Genomic DNA, 21,438 nt, shown 5'->3' with positions numbered 1-21,438 from the left:
GTGAAGAAAGATCTCTTTCTCTCTCTGGCCCTCTCTCTCTGTAATTCTGCCTTTCAAATAAATAAGTAAATCTTTAAAAAAAATAAGGAAAACTTGCTTGGAATAAGATAAATCTCATTGAATTATAACAGCAATCCAAATCCTCCAAGCACAATTGTGAGAATTCCACAATCAGACAGCTGGATTTCAATGCCTCAATTTCTTAGCTGGGTTACCTCAGGACCTTATTTAACATCTTAATCTTACTTTTCTTCCCCTTATCTTCAAAATGCGTATAACATTAATGCCCAGTGTGAATATTGTGAGCCTTAAGTGACTAATGCATGTAAAGTGCTTAGGTTAGTGCCTAAAAATTGTGTTCAATAAGTGTTGTTATTTTATAAATAATAAATTAAATATTTTGTGTTTAAAATGAAGCCTAAGGAATTACATAGTGCTAAAGTTATTCCTTCAGAACCTATAAGGAACTTACCTAGCACTACTGTCTAAATACCTTTGACATATGCCTCACAGCTCATTTAAAACATAACACATTGATCTGATACAAGGACAACCGTGGGTCGGCATGGTAATATTATATGAGATGGATTTAAGCAAGCTGCTGGGGATAATCCTGGCAAACTAGCACCAGCTGATGAGGAGTTCTGCACATGTAGCTGCGTTTGCTCTGGTCTTCTTGCCTGCTGGTAGCAGCAAACATCATATTAATTTTATCCTTCTGCTCTCCACCTGGTCCTCCACTATGAGAGCTTGCGCTCAGTGATGTCACTCTTTGATCTTCCCATCTTTAATGTCCATCTGTTGTATGACTTTCCTTTCCAGCTTGGAGCACAGACCTGTGAGAAAGAACAATCCCTCATTGAACATGAAAAAGCGATTGTTTTTATTTGACAATGTTTAAATATAGATGTGGTCTAATGTTTTCAATAGATTTGGAATAGTTTTATCAGAACATCAAAAGTCTATTTCTTCTCTCATCTAGGTTGACCCAACAGAAAAATGAGGCATACTACACTTCCATTTGTCATTGTCTACAATGAAAAATAAAAACAAATTTAAAATACCACAATTAATCCCCAATGCTCAATATTTTTTTTAAACAAGAAAAAAAAAAAAGAAATGACTTGTGGATTTGGAATAAGAACTGTTGTGTAAAACAGAGTTAGAAAGAAAACTGAAAACATATGAACGACAAGATAAAAGAGTAATGAGGAAAAAAAATGTGTAAGAGTTGCTGTGCTTTCTGATGGCTCTACTTCTCAATTCAGCCAAAGAGGAAAAGTAGTTTGCGGTAAATATTGCAGGCAGAATAGCAGGGTGCATGTGTAGCTACACACATCTGGCATGCAGGTGTCCAAGTGGAATTTGCCATCACTCCAAGAAACAGTCAGACATTGTCTTTTTAAATGGAGAATGGTGTGAGGACTAGTGGAATTCAGTGTTAGATGTCAAGCGAACAACATATTCATTTAAGTCAGAGTCACAGACAGAGTTGCTATTTGACATCCTTTTGTGTTAATTTTACTCCAGTGAAAATGTTTCATGAAAATGAGACAAACGCTAGTTTCTGGCTTTCACTTCAGAATCACTTCTTCAGAGGAAGCAAATGAAAAGGAGGCTGTTTGTAGTTTCCATTGCTAAAAATCTTCCTTACATTTAGAGTTACAGAGACATCAATTGCTCTTAACTTGGAAAGAAATAAAAAAGATTATCAGAAAGATTGTTGATCACAGAGTTATTTTTGAAGCAGACTTCCAAGAACCAATTCATATTTTTGGCTCAAAAACGGTTCTTCTGATAAACGTCTCAGCATCTTCTGGCTCTATTCTAGGGGAAAACATAGTAACAAACAATTGCAATAGCAAACATTTGTCGTAGTAACAGGAGGCTTGCTAACTCAACCATTCTCTGCTCTGATCCACACTGGGGACCCCAAACTCTGAAAGGCTGCAGATACTTTTATTTACATGGACATTTCGAAGCTATAAACTATCCAGGGTCTATTACTGAAATGATCCCGAGGTTCTTCTCCTTTATTCTATTAAGGTGATCATTTTCAATGATGAGCAAACTCCCAACCTTAAGTTCATGGGATAAACTCTAGTTGTTTATGATGTACTATCATTCTGCTGGGTTTAATTTGCTAGTATTATTATTAAGAATGTATCTATGTTCACAAGGTATATTGATTTGTAATTTTGTCTGTAATATCTTTGGTTTCACATGTTAAGACTTGGTATAAAATGAATTGAAATTATATCCTCTTCTATTTCCTGGAATAGGTTACTCAAAATCGGTAGTTTATTTCTCCAACATCTGATAGAACACACTTGTGAAATAATTTAGATTTGATGTTTTCTTTGAGAGAAATGTTTATTTTCTTTAAATATATAAGGCTAGCCACACTTTATAATTCTTCTTGTATTGATTTAGAGAATTGGTGTTGTTTATTTGATTTTGCCATTTCAAATATGCTGCGAAATTCATTAACATAACATTGTTGACAAATCACTTTCTTGTCTTTTTCAAGTATATAAATATGTTTATTCATTCTTAGTATTCTTAAGTTCTCTCTCCTTTGTAAAGCAAATCTTGCTAGATATTTAACAATTATACTATTATTTCAAATTTAACTTGATTCATTGATTTTCCAATTATTTGTCTAATTTCTATCTCATTGCTATCTACTTTCAGTGCTATCATTTTTAATATGTACTTTGAATTTAATTTGCTTTTTAAAACTCATTAGCATGAATATATATATATATATATATACACACACACAATGATTGTGTAATTTCTTCTTCATTTCCAGGTACTTAGAGATGTATAGATAATCTGTTGTCATTGATTTCAAATTTATTGTCATTATAAATAGAAAAGTATAGGCTGGCGCCATGGCTCACTAGGCTAGTCCTCCACCTGTGGCGCTGGCACTAAGGGGTTCTAGTCTTGGTTGGGGCACTGAATTCTGTCCCGGGTGCTCCTCTTCCAGTCCAGCTCTCTGCTGTGGCCTGGGAAGGCAGTGGAGGATGGCCCAAGTGCTTGAGTCCCTGCACCCACATGGGAGACCAGGAGGAAGTACCCAGCTCCTGGCTTCGGATCAGCGCAGTGCTGGCCATGGCAGTCATTGGGGAGTGAACCAACGGAAGGAAGACCTTTCTCTCTATCTCCCTCTCACTGTCTATAGCTCTCTCTCTCTCTCTCACTGTCTAACTCTGCCTGGGCAATAAATAAATAAATAAATAAATGAATAGAAAGTATATTCTGTATGTCTCTTTCTTTAAAATTTACAGACTTGTTTTATAATCTATAATATGGCCTTCCTTGGTGAATATTCCAAATACATTTGAAAATGCTCCTATAAGTGCCTATACATAGTCTATAAACCTGTTAGGCAAAATTGATGGATCATGTTTATATATATATATATATATATACACATACATATATTTTTTTTTATTTTATTTTTTTGACAGGCAGAGTGGACAGTGAGAGAGAGAGACAGAGAGAAAGGTCTTCCTTTGCCGTTGGTTCACCCTCCAATGGCCGCCGCGGCCGGCGCGATGCAGCCGGTGCACCGCGCTGATCCGATGGCAGGAGCCAGGAGCCAGGTACTTCTCCTGGTCTCCCATGGGGTACAGGGCCCAAGCACCTGGGCCATCCTCCACTGCACTCCCTGGCCACAGCAGAGAGCTGGCCTGGAAGAGGGGCAACCGGGACAGAATCCGGCGCCCCAACCGGGACTAGAACCCGGTGTGCCGGCGCCGCTAGGCGGAGGATTAGCCTAGTGAGCCGCAGCGCCGGCCCTATATATATACATATATATATATACATATATATATAAACATATACACACATATGTATATAAAGAAACCTCAGTGGGCACAGGTTATCCCACAAGGAAGTAAATACAAGGAATCAGGAATCATAGGACTACTTTAAGAGTTTTCCTGCCTCCCTCTATTTTTCTATATCTGATTTTTGTGTTTTATTGAGCCAATAAATCTTAGGATGATGTCTCAAAAATAATATGTAGGGGGCTGGCGCCATGGCTCAATAGGCTAATCCTCCGCCTTGCAGCGCCGGCACACAGGGTTCTAGGCCCGGTCGGGGCACCAGATTCTGTCCCGGTTGTCCCTCTTCCAGGCCAGCTCTCTGCTGTGGCTTGGGAAGGCAGTGGAGGATGGCCCAAGTACTTGGGCCCTGCACCCCATGGGAGACCAGGAGAGGCACCTGGCTCCTGCCTTCGGATGAGCGCAGTGCGCTGGCTGCATCGCGGCGGCCATTGGAGGGTGAACCAACGGCAAAGGAAGACCTTTCTCTCTGTCTCTCTCTCTCACTGTCCACTCTGCCTGTCAAAAATAATAATAATAATAATATGTAGGGGCTGGCCCTGTGACATAGCAGGTAAAGCCTCTGCCTTCAGTGACAGCATCCCATATGGGTGCCAGTTCCAGTCCCAGCTGTTCCACTTCTGATCCAGCTCTCTGCTGTGCTTGGGAAAGCAGTAGAAGATGATCCAACCCCATGGGCCCCTGCACCCGTGTGGGAGACCCGGAAGGAAGCTCCTGGCTCCTCGCTTCAGATCGGTGCAGCTCTGGCCATTGTGGCCAGTTGGGGAGTGAACCAGTGGATTAAAAAAGTTTTTCTCTCTCTCTGCCTCTCCTCTCTCTGTGTAACTCTGACTTTCAAATAAATAAATGTTTAAGAAAAAGCACTGATGATTAATGAGAAGAAGGCAAACACAGTATAAATTTTTTTAAAAAATGATATTTAACTGTATTGGGGAATTTTCATCCCACTATATAATATACATTTATATGTATTTACATTTATATATATATATATATATTTATACACATATTCATGTAGTGGCCTCAGTTTCACCTCTGCTGTGCCTTGTCTTCTCTCCCCAAATACGGCTGTTCAAACTGGAGGCTCTATGTTATACAAATAGCTGCAGAGGTGGATAAGTAGCCACAGAAGCCTCCTAGAATGCCCTGGCTTCCTAGTAGCTTACCACTCTCGTTTCCACTCATGTTTCAGCTTTTGGCCTCTGAATTGGCTATACTTCCTGTGAGAAACATTTTGCGCTTAAAAATGTTTATCTTTTCCTGAATTTCTAGGTAATGATATTGAGAGGATTTTTCAAGCTATAAATGCCACATTGCCTGATTCAACAATTTTTTCAAGGTCTACCTCTTTCTTCGTTCTCCTGTTACTGAGCTTGGGTTCCACGCCTTTCATAACGACCACCCCTTGCACACAACTTCAATTCCCTCGCTCCCTTTTCTCTCCATCACATTGGAGGGGCAAAACCTCAGGCCTGGATACACAAATCCTACCTGCTTTATGAGCATTTTATTTATATACAATTGTGCTGACTGCGCGCCCTTTAAATTTACGATGGCAAACCTTAAGTAATTCACCAGGGCACAGCAATCTTTCTTCGTCTCTACAGTCCATTGCCTGTTCCATTCTCCAGGAAGGCACGTTCACACCTTCTTCTTTTTTCTCAGATCATCAACACATTTATAGCTGATGACCTGACCTCTTCTTTCACTGAATAAAATGATACCAAGGAAGAATGACCTCATCCCTCCCAGCACGTGTTTCCTTGAGGTTCTCGTCTACTCACGTTGGCTTCCCCACCATTACAGAGGGTGGGCTGCGGGTGCTGCTCTCTAGCGACAAGGCTTTCACTTGTGCATTGGATTCCATCTGCCTCCCACACTTAAAACCTGCTCCTGCAATCATCCCCTCTCTTCCTCGACATCAGTATTCCCTTCTCCCCTTACCACCAGCACATAAACAAGCTGTGAAAGCTCTCTGCTTAATGTTACTGTGACAGCCTCCCAGCACAGCATTGAGAAAGGAAGGTCAGAGGGTATCTGGAGATTTGAACACGTCCCACAGTGCCTGACCTCAAACATCTGTGGATAACAGAGAGAGACAAGATCTGAAAAGTGACTTTTTTCTTTTTTTTTTTTTTAATTTTGAAGTGATTTTAGATTTAGGGAAAGAATAATCTTTACAGCAAATGAAGTTGGAGCCACTCAATATCCACAAAGAATTTTAGAAAAGAAACTTGGTCCCTTACTTATTATATTTTATTGATAACTGTCAGAAATCACACGATAATAAATTAAACTTTACATTGACTTTCAGCTGTATGCCAGTGATATTTGTGTCTGTCTCTGTGCCAGCACTACATTGTGTAGTACCGTGCCGTGGTTACATGATACCTTTGAGATTTGGTAGCATAAGTCCTCGAAATTTGCTCTTTTCCCTAAGTATTCTAGTTATTCTACATATTTGATATTTCTAAATCTATTCGGATCAACTTATCCACTTTCACAACAACAAAATCGGTTAGTTTTTTGATAGAGATAATGTTGAATTTGTAATCAATTTTGATAGAATTGACATCTTGACAATGCTGGGCATTCCAACCCATGAGGACTGAAGAATTTTCTACATCACTTTATGACTTTTTAATTTCTCTTAGCAATATTTTGTAGTTTTCCATGTACATATTGCACTTCTTTTGCTGAATTTATTCATAAATTTTTATGCTATGGAAATGAAATTATCTTCTTAGTTTCATTTTTAGATGTTTTACAACTAGATAAAGAAATAAAATAAATTTTATACTGCTCATGTGTCTTGCAATTTTGATAGATCCACTTACTTGCTTTAGCAGTTTCCTTTCCCTTGAATTCCTTGGAAATTTCGTATATAGGATCATGTCATCAGCAAATAAATTTTTTTTTCTTCTTTCTTTCCAACCTGTATGGCCTTGATATATTTTTCTTTCTCTTTCTTTCTTTCTTCTCTCTCTTCCTCCTTCTTCCCATCTCTTCCTCTCTTTCCTCATTGAATTGTATAGCTTGCATCCTGGCTTCACCACATACTAAGTTACCCTGCAAGTTACTTTGCCTCTTAGAAGCTCCATGTCACTGCTATAAAATGGGGTTAATTAGCAACAATGGCTATCTCAAAGCATTATTATGCATATCAGATGGTTATGCATGTGGAAAATACTAGAACAATGTGTGATATTCTGTGCATTTTCAGGAAATATTTGTTATGAAACCACAAACATGTTGCTAATTGTGTCTGTAGCAAATGAGAACCACCTGTCTGTTCTTTTGAATATCCTTGGACTCAACTCGAAAGGTTTTGTGATAGCCATGCTGGCCACTACTTAGATTAGGGTTGAGTCTCCAACCAGTGCCAAAGTTAGAATATTTGGGACCAAACATTTTTTAGCTATTCCTCTCATATCCAAAATGCACTAATAGAGAAAGGCAACAGAAACTGGCAGTCACATGTAAATGTAAATGTAAAAGAATAGTTATAGTGCATACTGACTCAAAAACCCAATTTGTTATTAAAGTTTGTCAAAAAGTAGAGAAAAAAATACTGCAGATTGCCTGGAACATGCAATAAAATTTGGTCCTCAATTATAGCTTAAAAAGTCACATCAAAATACAAATGTATTTATAGAATATAGAAAATATAGGCTATTATTATGGAAAGGCATCAAGTAATTCGTGACTGCACTGTCTTCTTGGGAAAAAATTGAATTAGGAAATGTCTGAGACATATAAATATTTAACTCAGCTTTTTTCTGTATAACATATATCTTCAAATTATAATATCATGTAATTTTGTGACTCATACAAGAACTTTTAACTCACTATAATCTTGAAAAAACTGTTATATGTGTCAGGATGGACATTTGGCCTAGTAGGTAAAGATATTCACATCCAATACTGATTGCCTGGATAGGATTCTCAGCTCTGCTTTTGAATCCAGCTTCCTGCCAATACAGACTTTGAGAAGCCGTAGGTGATGGCTCAAATAGTTGAGTTCCTTCTATCTATGTGAGAGACCTGGTTTGAGTTGCCAGCTCCCAGGTTTTGCCTGGCTCAGCTCTAAGCATTGAAGATATTACAGATAATGCCTCTCTCTCCTCTCCCTCTTTTCTGTCTTCTTGAATAATTTTTTAACTGTTCAGTGTATTCTCTGACAATAAAGTTAAAATAGAATTTTTTACAGTATTTACAAATTGTTTCATAATATCCAAAAGGCTGAAGAATAGTTTGCAAGTATATATGACACAATTTGACTTCTAGTTCTGTTTTGAAGAAAAATAATTTGTTATCTAAAACATAATCCCAATCTTGTAGCCTTTTTTTACACTGATGAGGTAAGTTGGGAAATGCTGTAGATTAAAACCCATTTCTAGGTTTACAAAGATCATTAGTAAATTAAAGTCAATTACCTAGGGGAAATGGCAGTATCTAAAAAAAAAACAAAGGTTGGAATTCCTAGACACAACAAAGTGGTGGATCCAGTTGCATGGCATGGCCTCCTCTGTGCTGCAACGCCATCCAGATTTACGACTTGAAGACAAATAATACTTCATAACTGAAGCAACTGAATCTGGGTCCCTGCTGTGTAGAGCATTAATTCAAGCATAATTCTTGAAATTGACACATGAGAACTAATGATCATATGGCAAAACAAGGACAGTCAAGAAAACAATTATGGGCACCAGTGCTGTGGCGCAGTGGGTTAACACCCTGGCCTGAGGTGCCGGTATCCCATATGGGTGCCGGTTCTAGTCCTGGCTGCTCCACTTCCTGTCCAGCTCTCTGCTGTGGCCCAGGAAAGCAGTAGAAGATGGCCCAAGTCCTTGGGCCCCTGTATCCATGTGGGAGACCTGGAAGAAGCTCCTGGCTCCTGGCTTCGGATCGGCACAGCTCTGGCCGCTGCGGCCGTCTGGGGAGTGAACCATTAGATGAAAGACCTCTCTCTCTCTCTCTCTCTCTCTCTCTCTCTCTTTCTCTGCCTCTCCTTTCTCTATGTAACTCTGAATTTCAAATAAATAAATAAATCTTTTAAAAAAAGAAAACAATTATGGATCATTACTAAGTAAATATGGTTGCTAAAGCAGTGTACCATTTACATTTCACACCTCTGTTGTGGAGAAAAGTTCCAGTCTCTCTCTGAGAGGAGGAAGTTGAAAGGAGTCCATCAAACATCTCCCAGCCTCCTTTCGCCTCCCAAGACAGGAACACTGATTTGATGAGTTAAGCCCAATCCACAGTCCTCTTTCTATAGCTCAAGCCTGCCCGCTTGCACATGTGCCTGATTCCCCTCAGGGTTGTTGGATAAACAAACTGCATAACTGCACAACCTACCGACAGTATCTGGATGCCTCTGTGGACAGCATCTAGATTTTCCAAGCAACAGTTTTGAGGCTCCTGCACTGATCTTGGCCTGGACTACTGGGTACAGTACTGATTTAAGTAAACACAGTTTTTCTTTTAACTTTTATTTAATGAATATACATTTCCAAAGTACAGCTTATGGATTATAATGGCTTCCCCCCCCCATAACTTCCCTCCTACCCACAACCCTCCCCTTTCCCTCTCCCTCCCCCCTTCCATTCACATCAAGATCCATTTTCAATTCTCTCTATATACAGAAGATCAGTTTAGCATATATTAAGTAAAGATTTCAACAGTTTGCACCCACATAGAAACACAAAGTGAAAAATACTGTTTCAGTACTAGTTATAGCATTAAATCACTGTACAGCACATTAAGGACAGAGATCCTACATGAGGAGTAAGTGCACAGTGACTCCTGTTGTTGACTTAACAAATTGACACTCTTGTTTATGGCATCAGTAATCACCCTAGGCTCTTGTCATGAGCTGCCAAGGCTATGGAAGCCTTTTGAGTTCACCGGCTTTAATCTTATTTAGACAAGGTCATAGTCAAAGTGGAAGTTCTCTCCTCCCTTCAGAGAAAGGTACCTCCTTCTTTGATGACCTGTTCTTTTCACTGAGATCTCATTCGCAGAGATCTTTCATTTAGGTCATTTTTTTTTTTTTTTTTTTTTTTGCCAGAGTGTCTTGGCTTTCCATGCCTGAAATACTCTCATGGGCTTTTCAGCCGGATCCACATGCCTTAAGGGCTGATTCTGAGGCCAGAGTACTGTTTAGGACATCTGCCATTCTATGAGTCTGCTGTATATCTCGCTTCCCATGTTGGATCGTTCTCTCCCTTTTTAATTCTATCAGTTGGTAGTTGCAGACACTAGTCTTATTTATGTGATCCCTTTGGCTGTTAGTCCTATCATTCTGATCTATTATGAACAGAAATTGATCACTGGGACTAGTGAGATGGCATTGGTACATGTCACCTTGATGGGATTGAATTGGAATCCCCTGGTATGTTTCTAACTCTACTGTTTGGGGCAAGTCAGGGTTGTTGGATACACAAACTGCATAACTGCACAACCAACTGACAGTATCTGGATGCCTCTGTGGACAGCATGTAGATTTCCCAAGCAATAGTTTTGAGGCTCCTGCACTGATCTTGGCCTGGACTCCTGGGTACAGTACTGATTTAACTAAACACAGTTTTTAAAAAAATTAAAATCATTAGTCATGCTAATAATAATAATAGAACTCATGTTTTCTAATTCCATTAATTTCCATTTCACTGTGTCATCTTTTGTTCTGAATATGTTCTAATTGTATTTAATTTCTGATTCTTCTTGCTTAAAATGAAGTGGAACCAGTCAAACCCTATGTGTTCTGTGTATATAGATTATATGCACTTCAGTCAGGAAAATCCTCCTTGGCATAATGCCATAATGTACAACTGCTCTAGCTGCACAGAGAAACCTATATATAAATACATTTAAAAGATGCCAGGTGCTGTATAACTGTAAGACGTGATTATTGCTGGTATTCATCCTTTGTTTATAAAATTATTTGAGCCATTCTTCATCCAAAATATCTGCTCAAAATTTGCTATTTCGAGCTTGTAGCTTGAGAGGATTTTATGCATTGGCAAAAATCACCCACCTGGCCCTTCTGAGCTGGCTGAGACTGTGCCACTTGGACTCACAGCCAGATTTTATTGAATCAGTTCCTTCATCAGGCCTGTGCTTCCAGGGCCCTAATTTTCTGGCTCAGTTCAGGTTCAAAGATTTGTCAGACAACAATATCTGGCAACTCTAGAGCAGGAAAGGCCCCAAACTAAATGGAACTAGGAAATCTCCTAGGATTCCGATGCCAGGGCTTTCTGGAAAGGAAACAAGTTTAAAAAAGAAAAAAAGTAGTAGTGCATCCTTCATTCCTGGTAGTAAGCTAGAAGCTCCTCTCCTCATGTCCATCTGCCATCTACCACCCTACACAAACACACACACACACACACTTTCAACATTAATGCATTGCTTAATAATTAGTTCACTTGCAGAATCTATCTATCTATCTATCTATCTATAAAAGACTTTCCCAGCAACATATTAATAATAATATTGAGTTTTTGTAAATGGCTTAATAAAATTATTAAAAGAACCTAAGAGACGATGTATTGAAACTACCAATGTACTTTATACCAAGTCTAAAACATTTGAAATTTGGTTTATGTCATTCCTAGACTCTATTTCTCATTCATACATCTGTGATGCCTTTGGATAGAAACTCTTCCTAATTACAGGATACTCAGTTGTGCTATATGGAAAATATCCTTCTGGATCCTCCTGTAGCAAAGAATACAGACAGAGGGTAATGCAGGATATGGCTCTGAATAAGCAGTGACAGCACTGCCAGACACATGTTTTTAGAATTATTTATTTATTGGAAAGGTAGAGTTAATGAGAAGGAGAGAGAGCGAGAGCAAGAGCACACGAGAGCAAGAGCACACACACGAGAGAGAGAGAGAGAGGGTGAGAGAGAGAGAGAGAGAAATTGATGCTGGTTCACTCCCAAAACAACCATAATGGCTGGGGTTGGGCCAGGTTGAACCCAGGAACCTGGAATTCCACCCATGTCACCCAAATGGGAGGCTACAAGTACTTGGGCCATCTCCCAGGCTTTCCTAGGTGCATTAACAAGGAGTTGGATTGAAATGGAGCAGCTGGAACTCAAACCAATAATCATCTGAGATGGCAGCATTTCAGGCAGTACCTTTACCTACTAAGCCACAATGAATGGCCTCACTGCAAAATACTGAGCAACAAGCAGGTAAGTATGCTATTGTCATCATCCAGCTGGAGGCGGGGGGAGGGAATGTGGCTCTTGTTGGCAAACATCCCTTTCTTCACTTCTAACATTACTACTACTACTACTACTACTACTACTACTATTTATCACTGGATATAGAGCCGATGTTTCCATAGTTCTATGTAAGAAGCAAATTGAAATAAAGCATGAGTTTGTTTGAGAAACTCACCAGTTATTGACAGATATTCCTGTTTAAAAAAATTTCTCTAGTACAAAACATACCACACTAGAATATTCCACATTTCTCTGGTATGTAGAAAACAAGATGTATAAGACCTGACCCAAACTTCAGTTGGCCCCTCTGCTTCTGAAGTATAGACTGTGCCTTAGTGGGGTGTTGCTTAGTGGGATGGGGGAGAGAAGGACATCAGTACCTGGAATGCTGGCTGTCAGCCCTTGCAATGCACACTTGGTATCTTCCTGAAGTTACAGGTCATCACTGCTGATCCTGCTGTTTTGAGTACTTCTGTGCTTGGTATTTTCCACAATGTGACATAACACATGCACAACATGATCAGTGACTTTTTTTAAACTGAATTCTTATCCCACAACATAACAGTTATTATTCTCTTCATCTGTCACTCCTGACAATAATTACTAAAACGAATTCTAAGACAAATTTCTTTGTATCAGATACTCGTTAATTCTTCATCTTTCCTGTGTTACTCATTTGACTGAGATCCTCACAAAGGCAAAACCTTCATCCCCCTAGCATATAAATTCAAAGGAGCTTGAATATTTGTTTTGTTGACTAATGTAACCCAAGTACATAAAGTAGATAGATGTTCAATACATATTTGTTGGTGTGTGTTGTGTTACTTATCTCCATGTGTAGTTTTTATTCTCATGACTATATTTACTTCATTACTGAAAAGTTTTACTGAGCCAAGTTTTGATCTATCCTCCACATAACTCATTCTTGGCTGCCCACTCTGACATTACCTAATGCATTACCATATGGTGAAGTCCCCTCGAGTTCCTGCTCATTTCAGATACCTTTGCTCTGTTAGGAACCCATGGTCTAAATGGAATCTAGCAGTAATGATACAAGGGTGTTCCAAACAGTTTGGGGAGGAGCAGGTGCTTAGCCTAGCAGTTAAGATGCTGGTTTGGATACCCACAATCTCCATTGGAGTACCTGGCTCTGATTCCCAGTTCTGGCTCCTGATGGCAGCTTCCTGCCAATACAGACCATGAGTGGCAATGGTAATGGCTCAATGAATCGGATTCCTGCTACCCACATGTGAGCCCTGGATTGCTCTTGATTTCTAGCTTTGGCCCCAGCACTGCCCTGGCTGTTGCGGGTCTTGGGGAGTAAAGAAGAGATGGGAGGAGAATTCACTTTATCTGGCACGTGTGCTCTCTATCCTTCTCAGATAAGCAATACTATTTAGAAGTTTGTAATAAAATGGTTGCTTCTCTTCCAGTCCAGCTCTCTGCTGTGGCCTGGGAAGGTAGTGGAGGATGGCTTAAGTGCCTGGGTGCCTGCACCCACTTAGGAGACCAGGAGGAAGCACCTGGCTCCTGGCTTTGGAAAGGCATAACTCCGACTGTAGCTTTGGGGGTGAACCAATGGAAGGAAGACCTTTCTCTCTGTCTCTCTCACTGTCTATCTGTCAAATAAATTTTAAAAAAAGAAAATGGAATCAAAAGATTTTATTTTGGTGTGAAAATTTTAAAATTCATGAAAATTTGTTCAGAATGCTGTGTTACATGAACTTTATGGAGTCACATATTTAAAAATACCCACCCTTGACTTGATTAGCCCTTGCCCTGACTGTTGATGAACAACTTAATATGTTATCCCTCTTAGTATTTTTTTGTTTGTTCTACTTAATACTTTTGGTTGGTTGAATACTGTAATCAATACACAGTTATTCTCAAGTGTTGAAGCTTAATTGAAAAGTGATCGCTGTTAAATATAAGAGTGGGAATAAGAGAGGGAAGAGATGTGCAATTTGGGACATGCTCAAGATGACTTATCTCAAACGGTAGAGTTAGAAACATACCAGGGGATTCCAATTCAATCCCATCAAGGTGGCATGTACCAATGCCATCTCACTAGTCCCAGTGATCAATTTCTGTTCACAATTGATCATAATGATAGGACTAAGAGCCAAAGGGATCACATAAACAAGACTAGTGTCTGCAAATACTAGCTGATAGAATAAAAAAGGAAGAGAACGATCCAACATGGGAAGCGAGATACACAGCAGACCCATAGAATGGCAGATGTCCTAAACAGCACTCTGGCCTCAGAATCAGCCCTTAAGGCATGTGGATCCGGCTGAAAAGCCCATGAGAGTATTTCAGGCATGGAAAGCCAAGACACTCTGGGGAAAAAAAAAAAACCTAAATGAAAGATCTCTGCGAGTGAGATCCCAGTGGAAAGAACGGGTCATCAAAGAAGGATGTACCTTTCTCTGAAGGGAGGAGAGAACTTCTACTTTGACTACGACCTTGTCTAAATATGATCAGAGTCGGTGAACTCAGGGGACTTCCATAGCCTTGGCAGCTCATGACAAGAGCCTAGGGGGATTACTGATGCCATAAACAAGAGTGTCAATTTGTGAAGTCAACAACAGGAGTCACTGTGCACTTACTCCTCATGTAGGATCTCTGTCCTTAATGTGCTGTACAGTGTGATTTAATGCTATAACTAGTACTGAAACAGTATTTTTCACTTTGTGTTTCTATGTGGGTGCAAACTGTTGAAATCTTTACTTGATATATGCTAAACTGATCTTCTGTATATAGAGAGAATTGAAAATGGATCTTGATGTGAATGGAAGGGGGGAGGGAGAGGGAAAGGGGACGTTGTGGGTGGGAGGGAAGTTATGGGGGGGGGAAGCCATTATAATCCATAAGCTGTACTTTGGAAATTTATATTCATTAAATAAAAGTTAAAAAAACCCAGCCTTAAAATTTTTCTATAAATGTCCCAATTATAAAATGGTTTTTAAACAACATAAATGGACTTATAACTGGTAGAACTTCTTTGCAATCATCTATTGCATCATGTTTTTGGTATGGAAAGCGGTCAAAACAATATTGTTTTCTGCTGTAATTATACTATAAGTGATTGCAGCTTAATTGATTCTAGAAATAGAGAAGCAGCTCATATTTTGCACATATAAATTCCAAATCAATTATGAAAGAATATCCTATCTTGAAATAGGATCTTTTTATAATTTAGTTTAAGAATGTCAAAAAATAAAGGATTTATGTTATATGCCTGTTGTGTGTTATAAAAATGTAAGATTTGAGTTCAGGAAAGCTGAATAAAAAGCCCTCTGTGCTCCTGACATTCTATCTCTGGCTTCCAAGGACTTCAGGCTAGTTTTCTTCTACTGGGAATACAAATAGTTATTAAATCTCTTCAATTAAGTATAACATGAGGGTTAAATGGACTCAAATTTTCAAAATTGTACCTTAATTTCTTAGATTGGTAAGAATTTGTCTCAATCAAATAGCACTATATTTAATTAGCAGCAGGAACAAGCACACAAAATCCTGGCTCCTGGCTTCGGCTTGGCCAAACAGGCTGGTGTGGCCATTTGAGGAGTGAACCAGGGAATGGAAGATTCTCTCTTGCTCACTCTCTCTCTCTTTCTCTCTCTCTCTCTCGCTCTTCCTCCTCTCTGTCTTTCAGAAGTAAATGTACTGTTTTTTTTTTTTTTAAGTAAAGAACAAAATTGAGTATATAGTTGGTTTGGTTGGAACAGAAGCTAGAGAGAGAGGAGGAGGAGGAGGATTGGAAGACTAGGTCATTACCCAGAGGTACTAGTATCACTTCTGTTCACACTCCATTAGTAAGAACACGGTCACATAGTCACTCCTAGCTGCAAGTCTGACTGGCATCTCATGGACTGGACTAAAACTCACAATGTCTAAAGTTAAATTTTAATTAACTTTTTTGTTGTTCTTTGGTATCCATTGAGATGATCATATGGATTTTTCCTTTAATATTTAAAAAAAGATTTATTTATTTATTTGACATGCAGAGTCACAGAGAAGCAAATGCAGAGGCAGAGAGAGAGAGGACTTCCATATGCTGGTTCACTCCCAAGACCTGGAGCTGCACCAGTCTGAAGCCAGGGGTCAGGAGCTTCCTCCCGGTCTCTCACAAGAGTGCAGGGGCCCAAGGACTTGGGCCATCTTCCATTGCTTTCCCAGGCCATAGCAGAGAGCTGAATCACAAGTGGTGCAACCAGGACTCAAATCAGTGCCCACGTGGGATGCCGGCACTGCGGGCAGCAGCTTCACCCACTACGACACAGGGCCTGCCCTTTGACACATTCTTGTGGTGAACTTTATTATTAAATATTGTAATGGATGTCATTTTATATGGATGAAATAAACCCAAGGCAATAACAATGTTATTTCTTATGTGTATTTCTAGATTTGGTTTTCTGATTATTTTAAAATTCTTCATTTGTGCTGATTGTTTTGTCAGTTAGAAATATATATTTTTCTCTCATTAGTTGTAGTAGACTCTATGTCTACCTCTGAACAACTTCTGTTTGCTTTAGTATTTTCCACAGTGTGTAAATGACCCCGTGATGGTTCAGTTAAGAAAATCTGCTCACATTGGAGGAGGACAGACTTTCTCTAAAGGCATTCTGGCTCCATGGAAGCGGAGGTCTCACAGGGTGAGAGGTCTTACCAAAGCCCAGCAAACTCCAACCACAGATAGGACACACTATGGTCTCTGAGAATAAAAGGAGGCTTTGTAGTCACATTCTACGAAGTAATACAAGAGAAATGAGTAGAAGTACTCATTTGGGACCTTTAAACTCTCAGGGATGTCAAATCTCCCAGAGCAGCTGCCTGGGAGAAATCCCCGGTTTCCTATCACTCAACCATGCATTCAAGTATTGGCTTATACTCAAAGGCTTATTCAAATATATTGTACATAGATTTCATATGTGCTACACCAAGAAATGGTTTACCTTATGTGTATCTCCCTCATGCCAGAAAAAGAAATTTCCTAGTCACTGTTCACAGCTAAGATTTTTTTCCATAGTGAATCCATTTGCTGCCAAATTCATGAACATGAGCCCATCTTCATTTCATTCAGTTCCATTTGTCATTGTTCACCACTCCTTTACTCTGGAAATTCTCTCCTTCCTTCCCTCCCTTCTATGATATCACAGTGGCTGAACTTTTCTTTTTTAAAGATTTATTTATTTTACTTTAAAGTCATAGTTACACAGAGAGAGATGAAGAGACACACACACACACACACACAGAGAGAGAGAGAGAGAGAGAGAGAGAGAGAAAGGTATTCCATCTGCTGGTTCACTCCCCAGATGGCCGCAATGGCCTGAGCTGTGCTGATCCGAAGCCAGGAGCCAAGAGCTTCTTCCAGGTCCCCTCACATGGGTGCAAGGGCCCAAGGACATGGACCATCTTCTACTGCTTTCCCAGGCCATAGGAGAGAGCGGGATCGGAAGTGGAGCAGCCAGGTCTCGAACCAGCGCCCATATGGGATGCCAGCACTGTAGGCAGCGACTTTACCTGCTATGCCACAGCACCAGCCCTGGTTGGCCTTTCTTAATATTTATCTATTTATTTATTTAAAATTCAAGAATTACAGACATGGAGAGACAGACAGGCAGAGGGAGAACTTCCATCCACTGGTTTACTCGCAAGATGGCAGGGGTTTGGCTAGACTGAAACTGGGAGCCAGGAGCTTTCACTCAGGTCTCCCACATGGGTGGCAGTGGCCCAAACACGTGGGTCATCTGCTTCTGCTCCTTTGCCCAGGCTCTTAGCGTGAGTTGGATCAGAAATGAAGCAGCCAGGACATAAGTCAGCACCCATATGAGATGTTGGTGTCACAGGCAGTGACTTCACCTGCTACATCACAATACTAGCACAAGTTGTTTTTTCTACCTTTTTTAAAATAACAATTTATTAATTGAAAGTCAGAGTTACACAGAGAGAGAAGGAGAGGCAGAGAGAGAAAGGTCTTCCATCCGCTGGTTCACTCCCCAATTGACCGCTACAGCCAGAGCTGAGCTGATCCGAAGTCAGGAGCCAGCTCCGTCCAGGTCTCCCATGTGGCTGCAGGGGCCCAAGGATCTGGGCCATCTTCTACTGCTTTCCCAGGCCATAGCAGAGAGCTGGGTCAGAAGAGGAGCAGCCATGTCTGGAAACGGCACCCATATGGGATACCAGTACTTCAGGTGGCATCTTTACCCACTACACCACAGTGCTGGCCCCATTTTCTACGTTTTTAATGGCCCTTTCTCCATCTCCTTTGCAGCTGCCTCTTCTTAATCTGCTTTCTACATTCTGGAATGCCCTATGGTCTGTTTCCACATTCATTCCCTAGGAGATTTCATTCAGTCTGACTTTAAATGTCATCCAGAGTTAAATCTCCAAGCTCAAAGTCTCTGTGTTAATTTGCCCATTTAATTGCAGCTGTGGGATCACAATTTAATGTATATTCAAAATATGTTCTCTCTCCAGGCTCTCTCTTTACAATAAACTACTCCACCAAGAGCTCAACAACTGGAGTGAAAGGTTTATGCATAATTTCCTAACCTTTCTTCCTCATCCTCATCTCCAATCAATCAACAATTCTAGTTACCTCTGTTGCCAAAACATATCTCAAAATGTGCACTTACCTCTACATTCTCTGCCCACACCTTATCTTTTTCTTGTTTGTACTCCTGAAATGTCCATTAAAATATCCATTAAAATAAAATAGCTTCGAGGGCCAACATTGTAGTGTAGTGGGTAAAGCCTCCACCTACAGTGTTCGGCACTGGTTCCAGTCCAATCCAGCTCCTGCCAATATGCCTAGGAAAGCAGTAGAAGATGGTCCAAATTCTTGGGACCCTGCACCCATGTGGGAGACCCTGAAGAAGCTCCTGGCTCCTGGTTTCAGATCACCCCAGCTCTGTTCATTGGGGCCATTTGGGGAGTGAAGCAGTGCTTGGAGGACCTCTGTGTGTGTGTGTGTGTGTGTCTCACTGCCTCTGCCTCTCTGTAACTCTTTCAAATAAATAAATAAATAAATTTTTAAAGAAACAAAATGGCTTCTATTCTCCCCATAGTCCTTTTCTCACAGAGTGGCCTGATTCACATCGATTCAATAAGAATTGTTTCAAGACTTTTGCCTTTAATTATAACAAAATCCAGCACTGAATAGTCAAGGAGACTCCACAAACCTGAAAGTCTGCTTCTCCAAGCCAGTTCATGCACGACCTCTTGCTGCACGTCAGCTCTATTGAAATTCTCCTGGTTCTTTTATCTATCTCAAGATTCTTACTACCTGGAGCATTTTTACTTGCTGTTTTCTCTTTCCATTCTCTCCTGTTCCTTAAACGACTTGATTTTTCAAGCATCAGCAAAAGGCCACTCTGTCAAAGAGTTTGACCATGGTGTGGCAACATCTCTGCCACTAAAACCTATTATGTCACTCTATTCATTCTATTCAAAGCACTACGCAGATCAGCTCTCTTGGTTGTGCACATGTTCATTGTTTCTTCGCCTCCAGCAGAATATAAGCTTCTTGAATCTCAGAATGTCACATCTTGTTCATCCAAGCATTCCCATGTGTCTACAACCAGGCTTATTATCCCTTATATTAAACAAACACTTACTGAATGAGTAGGTGAATGAGATACTAAATGGCATTATATACCTATGAGTCATTGAGATTAGCAGTCTCCTGTAATTAGCATTTGTGGTCACCAGCATGATGAACGATTGTCACTATTCTATTCTGAGGTCATATAAAGTTTGTTTATTCATCCTTATTCAGGCAGTTCAGGTGATAATTTTGCTACTAACTTATAGCAGCTAAAATTAAGAAATAACTCAAGAGTGCCTGAGTAAGTGAATGCTTAAATGATTGAAAGAAAGAAATTTCATTTTCTATAATGGTATGTAACCATTCAAAATGTTGAATTAACTTTATAAAAGATGACTATCATATTATTACAAGAAAATATAAGGCTGCAAAAGAGCATTTGTAATGTCATCTATTTTTAGTAAACATATAAACATATAGAAGGACATCTGTATGGCCCAACTAACTAAAAAAAGAGAAAACACCCAAAACAATAAAATCAGAGATGAAAAAGGAAACATAACAACAGACACCACAGAAATAAAATAAATCATCAGAAATTACTACAAGGACTTGTATGCCAGCAAACAGGGAAACCTATCAGAAATGGATAGATTCCTGGACACATGCTACCTACCTAAATTGAACCAGGAAGACATAGAAAACCTAAACAGACCCATAACTGAGACAGAAATTGAAACAGTAATAAAGGCCCTCCCAACAAAGAAAAGCCCAGGACCAGATGGATTCACTGCTGAATTCTACCAGACATTTAAAGAAGAACTAATCCCATTACTTCTCAAACTATTGAGAACAATCGAAAAAGAGGGAATCCTCCCAAATTCTTTCTATGAAGCCAGAATCACCTAAATTCCCAGGCCAGAAAAAGAAGCAGCATGTAAAGAGAAATACAAACCAATATCCCTGATGAACATAGATGCAAAAATCCTCAATAAAATTCTGGCCAATAGAAGGCAACAACACATCAGAAAGATCATCCACCCAGACCCAGTGGGATTTATCCCTGGTATGCAGGGATGGTTCAACATTCGTAAATCAATCAATGTGATACACCACATTAACAGACTGCAGAAGAAAAACCATGTGATTATCTCAATAGACGAGAGAAAGCATTTGATAAAATACAGCACGCTTTCATGAAGAAAACTCTAAGCAAACTGAGTATGGAAGGAACATTCCTCAATACAATCAAAGCAATTTGTGAAAAACCCACGGTCAGCATCCTATTGAATGGGGAAAAGTTGGAAGCATTTCCACTGAGATCTGGTACCAGACAGGGATGCCCACTCTCACCACTGCTATTCAATATAGTTCTGGAGGTTCTAGCCAGAGCTATTAGGCAAGAAAAAGAAATTAAAGGGATACAAATTGGGAAGGAAGAACTCAAACTATCCCTCTTTGCAGATGATATTATTCTTCATTATGGGACCCAAAGAACTCTACTAAGAGACTATTGGAATTCATAGAAGAGTTTGGCAAAGTAGCAGGGTATAAAATCAATGCACAAAAATCAACAGCCTTTGTATACACAGGCAATGGCACGGCTGAGGAAGAACTTCTAAGATCAATCCCATTCACAATAGCTACAAAATCAATCAAATACCTTGGAATAAACTTAACCAAGGACGTTAAAGATCTCTACGATGAAAATTACAAAACCTTTAAGAAAGAAATAGAAGAGGATACCAAGAAATGGAAAAATCTTCCATGCTCATGGATTGGAAGAATCAATATCA

The 21,438-nt window shown here is 39.7% G+C and overlaps 1 long non-coding RNA gene across 1 annotated transcript; it reads right to left on the bottom strand.

Moving 5' to 3' along the window:
* Positions 1-567: 567 nt before the first annotated feature.
* LOC138843066 (uncharacterized) lies at positions 568-17,174 on the bottom strand. Its single transcript, XR_007909278.2, has 3 exons — positions 17,049-17,174; positions 12,471-12,562; positions 568-836 (listed from the first exon to the last, which is right to left on the bottom strand). It is a non-coding gene; the product is annotated as an uncharacterized lncRNA (long non-coding RNA).
* Between the last annotated feature and the right edge of the window lie 4,264 nt (positions 17,175-21,438).

Source organism: Oryctolagus cuniculus, chromosome 8, assembly GCF_964237555.1.
Source record: "Oryctolagus cuniculus chromosome 8, mOryCun1.1, whole genome shotgun sequence".
NCBI classification, from domain to species: domain Eukaryota; kingdom Metazoa; phylum Chordata; class Mammalia; order Lagomorpha; family Leporidae; genus Oryctolagus; species Oryctolagus cuniculus.
The sequence above is the reverse complement of the archived record's forward strand: the minus strand, read 5'-3'. Positions and strand labels throughout refer to the sequence as shown.